This window comes from Oryx dammah, unplaced genomic scaffold (genome assembly GCF_014754425.2).
Source record: "Oryx dammah isolate SB20612 unplaced genomic scaffold, SCBI_Odam_1.1 HiC_scaffold_29, whole genome shotgun sequence".
NCBI classification, from domain to species: Eukaryota; Metazoa; Chordata; class Mammalia; order Artiodactyla; family Bovidae; genus Oryx; species Oryx dammah.
In genome coordinates, this window is record NW_024070213.1 from 60,184,351 (window position 1) to 60,190,089 (window position 5,739).

At 37.9% G+C, this 5,739-nt stretch overlaps 1 pseudogene; it reads left to right on the top strand.

Annotated features, from left to right (window-relative positions):
* The first annotated feature begins 335 nt into the window (after positions 1-335).
* Positions 336-587, top strand: LOC120857418 (annotated as a pseudogene).
* The last annotated feature ends 5,152 nt before the right edge of the window (positions 588-5,739 follow it).

Genomic DNA, 5,739 nt, shown 5'->3' on the forward strand with positions numbered 1-5,739 from the left:
TCTTGTGAGCTTGACTAATATGAGTCTGACCCCAAGATTTCCTCTCTGCACTGACAAAACCAGATGTTTGAACTTGCAGGTATTTGTAAGATCCTGCCCATGGGAAACATACCAAGAGAATTAATACCATCTTGTGGAGGCCTTTGGAATCATATATCTGGTCTCTCCTGGTTATTCCATGATCTTACAATCATTTCTCTACTTTAAGACTTCATTAATAACAAATTTATCATGGAACAGACTGTTTAAAAAACCTTCATATTCCTTCTCTCATTTAATTCTCATAACAATGTTACAGTCTAGGCGCTGCCAACAGAAGGCAGGCTCCCTGTGCCATGAAGGTGAAGGTCAGGTGCTGAAGCAGCATGGTCACTTGGCTCTGGGTGGCCAACCATGAGGACTGTAGCATCTTCCACATGGCCTTCAGTGGCAGCTGCCTGGACATCAAGATGCTGAGCGACGACTGCCTGCTGCTGTGGGGCCAGTGCTCCTACGGCTTCCACATGCATAACCTCCTCAAGAGGCTCAAAGCACAGCAGGTGCAGCAGCGCCCTGTGTGCCCCCAGAATAGGAAGTTCAAGGAATGAGGCTAGTGCTGCCCAAGGCCCCCTCTTTGCTCTGAAACAGCCCCACCCTCACAGTGGCTCTGGGGGGCCCTGGTCTCCACTGGCCAGTACCCTTTGGGCTATGACAGGGTTGAAATAAGGACCGGAGATGCATTTGTTCTGGTGTTGTTTTATTGACTGGTTGATTTTGGTTACACTGGATCTTTGTTGCTGCGGCCAGCTTTCTTTACTTGCTGTGGGTTGGGGTGAGGGGGCGCCTCCTCTCTAGTTGTGGTCCTCTGGCTTCTCATTGAGGTGGCTTCTCTTGTTGTAAAACACAGGCTCTAGAGTGCTTGAGCTTCAGTAGCTGTGGCTTCCAGACTCTAGAGGGAGGGCTCAATAAATGTAGCACACAGGCATAATTGCTTTGTGGCATGTAAAAACTTCTCAGACCAGGGATCAAACATGTGCAAGCCGATTACTAGCCAGGGTGCCACCAGGAAAGTCCGACATTTGTTTTTTTCCATTGCAAAACTGACACTTTTAGCCAATAAATAAAACTCATTAAACCGCCTGAGCCTGGCCAAAAAAAAAAAAAAAAAATCTGATTTTTATAGTGGAGGAAAGTAAAATTCAGATCAGCTAAGAGTTTTGCCCTTGACAAGTGGAACTGAGATTTGAACCCAGGTTTTCTGACTCTGAACGCTAGTGGCTAGGGTTTTTAGTTCAACAAACATCTGTATTATGTTTCATTATATACTAGGTATCAAGAACCAGGAATTCAGATATGAATAAGACTAGCCTTATTTCTACTGCCATAAAGAGCTCCAAATCTACTGCCATAAGGAGCTCCGAATCTATTAGGAATAAATATGTACAAAGTGCAAAAATGTTTATACCAAGGGCAGAAACGAGTGGAGCAGAAAACTCTATACCTTACATTGTGCATTAGGAACTATAATTCACTGAATTTGTGTTTGTATTTGACTGTTTAGCATATTATTATCTGGGTATTGCTAGATAAAATATTGTTTTTTAACAGTCCAGTTAAAAAAAGCTTGCCATCCAAGAAGAGGAACTCTAAGCAGAGGATTGGCATTAAACAAAAACACACTTGTAATTAATTCTATGTCTATCTATGTTAACTGCTTGATGAATATATAAGTAGTTTACATAGTGCTGTTCTTCCCAATAATTTCTTTTGTTTATAAATCCTAAGTTAAATAAGCCATTCAAATATCATTAACCTTAGAAATAACCTGAATTCAGGATGAACGAGTCCTTTCTCTAGATCGGTTTTGGTGTCTAGATCAGACTAGCTCCTGTTAGGGTGCTAATCTGAGTCATACAGATTGTTAATCAAGGGACTTCCCTGGTAGTCCTATGGCTAAGACTCCACGTTCCCAATGCAGAGGGCCTAAGTTCGATCTCTGGTCAGGGAACTAGATCCCACATGCTGCAACTAAGAATCTGCATGCCACAACTAAAGATTGCACATGCCACGGTGAAGATCGAAGGCCCTGTGTGCAACCACCAAGACCCGGTGCATCCAAATAAATAAAAACGTGGTTTGTTTTTTTTTTTTTTAGAAAAGATTGCTAATCAAGTGGTGTGGAAATAGTCAATATCCCTGATTTAGGTAGTGCCTGATAACGTAGTCAGTCCCACATATGCTCAGCAAGAGAGGCAAATCAGATTCATATTAATAAATAACTTTAATACATGGCCTATGTGATAAGTACCATGAGAGACATATACAGGGCTATAGAATTTGTTTTTTTGTTTTTTTTTTTGCATTTTCTGCTTGTATTTAAAAGGATGTTTGAAAGGAAATATGCTCAAAAATAAAAATACAATAAAGTTATATCTTCATAGAAAAATATATTTTTAGACTAAGCAAAAGAAAGATACCATTTTCTATACCATTTTTCATGTTCTACAACAGAATAAATTCCTTGAAGAAAAGATTAAAAATGATAAATAGTAAAATCAAAAAGCTAATATACATGAGGCCTATAATGAGAGAGTCATTTTCTAGGCAGGTTGAAAAGAAGTCTAGGGGTCCCCAAGGAGAGAGGGGTCTGGAATTCTCAAGGAGGAAGAAAGGACAAAAGTTTTTTTCCTCTACTTTCCTTAGGATTATATAACAATGTATCCTGCCTGAGGACAGTCTCTGGATTAAACCTTCTGGCTAATCCTGTTATCTTAAAATGTAAATTATGGGAATAGGTCTGGTGGGGTCTTTACAACCTCCAGACATCCTTTGGATTCATTGGAGAGTATATAACTCCATGGCTAACACTAGCAAGCGGGTACTCTTTCTACCCCCTCTGATGTCTATGTCGGAAGCTTTCTCCATGTCCTTTACACTTTAATCAAACTTTATTACACAAAGCTCTGAGCGATCAAGCCTTGTCTCTGGCCCCAGGTTGAATTCTTCTCCTCTGGAGGCCAAGGATCCCAGTGTCTTTGCGTGATTCAGCAACAACCTTTCAATAATACAGAGCATCTAGTAATAGTAAGCCTTGGTACATATTTGCTCTTATTATTGTTTTCATTCATTATGAGATCAATATTCATATAAAATACCACAATTTGAGAGTATAGGCAACTTTGCCTAATACATTTCTTAATAAATGTAAACCATTTCCATTATTTTTACATCAAACTTGATTCAAAATAAGAACTCAATGCTGCTGCTGCTGCTGCTAAGTCACTTCAGTTGTGTCCAACTCTGTGCGACCCCATAGACGGCAGCCCACCAGGCTCTCCTGTCCCTGGGATTCTCCAGGCAAGAACACTGGAGTGGGTTGCCATTTCCTTCTCCAATGCATGAAAGTGAAAAGTGAAAGTGAAGTCGATCAGTCCTGTCCGACTCTTAGCGACCCCATGCACTACAGCCTACCAGGCTCCTCCGTCCATGGGATTTTCCAGGCAAGAGTACTGGAGTGGGGTGCCATTGCCTTCTCCAAGGGCTATAGAATTTGGAGAAGGAAAGAGTCATATTCAGTTGGAAGATTCTGAGAACAGTTCACAGATGAACAGCTTTTCCGCTGATCTCTGAAGGATGGATAAAACATTTAAAAATAAACTTCATTTCTTTAGTATATTAAAATTCATGCTTATTGTAATAAATTTAAAACAGAAAAGGTACATAAAAGAAAATTTTGCATTTATAATCCCAGTATCCAGAAATAACCACTGCTAACATTTTACAGTATTTCTTCTTAGTCTTTCCATGCAATTCAGTATTCTTCTTAAAAAGAACTTACTTCTTTTTTTAAATGTCTCTATGGCAGTTTATTGTCCATCATAGTATATTTCATCAATGGCTTGTTTTAGGATATTAAAATTGTATTCTAGGGAATTACCTGGTGATCCAGTGGTTAGAACTTCATGCTTTCACTACTGGGGCCTAAGTTCAATCCCTGATCAAGGAACTAAGATCCCACAAATCAGGTACCACTGCCAAAAAAAAAAAAAATTGTATTTGCTTTTGTTTTATTTTGTCTCATTTTGTTTCTGTAAAAATACTCTTAACAAAACATTCTTGTGATTAAATCTTTACATACTTCCTTGTATTTTCCTTAGGATACTGTCTTGCAAGAATAATTACTTTGTCAAAAAAAAAAAAAAAACCCTTTTGTAGGCTTCTCATTAACATTTTTAAAAATTGTGATAAAATATGCATAGTTTAAACATTTTTTAAGTAAAAATGCAATGGCATTAAGTACATTCACAACATTGTGTAACTATCACCACTGTCTATTTGCAGAACTATATTATCTCAAGTAGAAACTCTCTACCCATTGAAGCAATAATTCCCCATTCCACTTCTCCCAGCTCCTATTAATCTCTACTCTACCTATCATCTCTATGAACTTGCCTGTTCTAGGTACCTCATTTAAGTGGGATTATATAATGTTTGTCCTTTTCGGGTCTGACTTCTTTCACTTGCACGTTTCCAAGGTAAATCATCTTGTAGTATGTAGCAGAATTTTATTCATCTTATGGCTAACAATGTATTATACGTATATACGACATTTTCTTTATTCATTCATCTGCTGATGGAAACTTGGGTTTTTCCTGATTTGGGGCTAAAGGCCTCTAATCTTTTTGATAAATTGTCCCTACAGGAAAGCTTTGACAATGTGCACTACCAGAAGTATATATGCACCCATTTCTCTGATACTTATGAACACTATACTCTTTTTTATTAGCAACATAGTAGTAAAATATATCCTATTGTTGTCTTACTTTTCATTCCTGATAAAGACATATTACATTTGGAAAAACAAAGATAGCAGTGCAAGACAGAAGACAATGTCTTTAAAGAATGACATCTTTGAAGTAAAAAAAAAAAGCCAACTATAATTCTATAATGAGGGAAAATTTAATTTTCTGTTTATTTCTGACATGGAAAAGTAATCTGACAGATTAGCTCTCCCACCATTCAATTAAAAAAACTAGAAAACTACAGAATAGATGAAACAACTGTTTTCAGATATTGGACAAAGGCAACATAAGATCACAATCCCTGAGAGAAGAGGAAAGAAAACAAATTATGTTAGCCTTCAATTCTCCCAACTATTTGATAAAAGATATTCTCCAAACAATATTATAGGGACAGCAAATCCAAGCAGAGTACAGTGGTTTTGCTAAGACGAAGGGACAGAGATTAGATTTTGGGAAGTTTGAGGAGATATGATCTTATAAAGCATACTAGAGAGAAGAGAGAGCTATGCAAAAAAGGAGCTCCACAAATTTTCATAGTGACCCTGTGAGTCTTTGACTAGTAAATAGACTGCCCATCCATGGAAGTGCCAGGGGAGATTACATGAAGCTGGCCAAAAGTCAACTACCAGGTAAAAAACAACTGCTAAAAAATTACAAAGTGAAAAATTACTGGCACTTACACAGGGATGGGAAAATTTGGGTTCCAACAGTCAGACTGAACAGACCTTGTTGAATACTCGGAGCATTCGGTAGAGATCTCAAAAAACCTATGCCTTAGAAGTAGTACTCTATAAACCTAAGAATAAAACTGCTCTAGACCTATCCTAACATAGTTTAAATACATGCTTCAAAAGTATCAAGCTGATAGTCAAGTACATTAGCTGCCTGCCAAAACAAAGTCCAATACTCTTTAAAAGAGAGAAATAAAATCCAGAAACTCAACAATGTAACATTTACA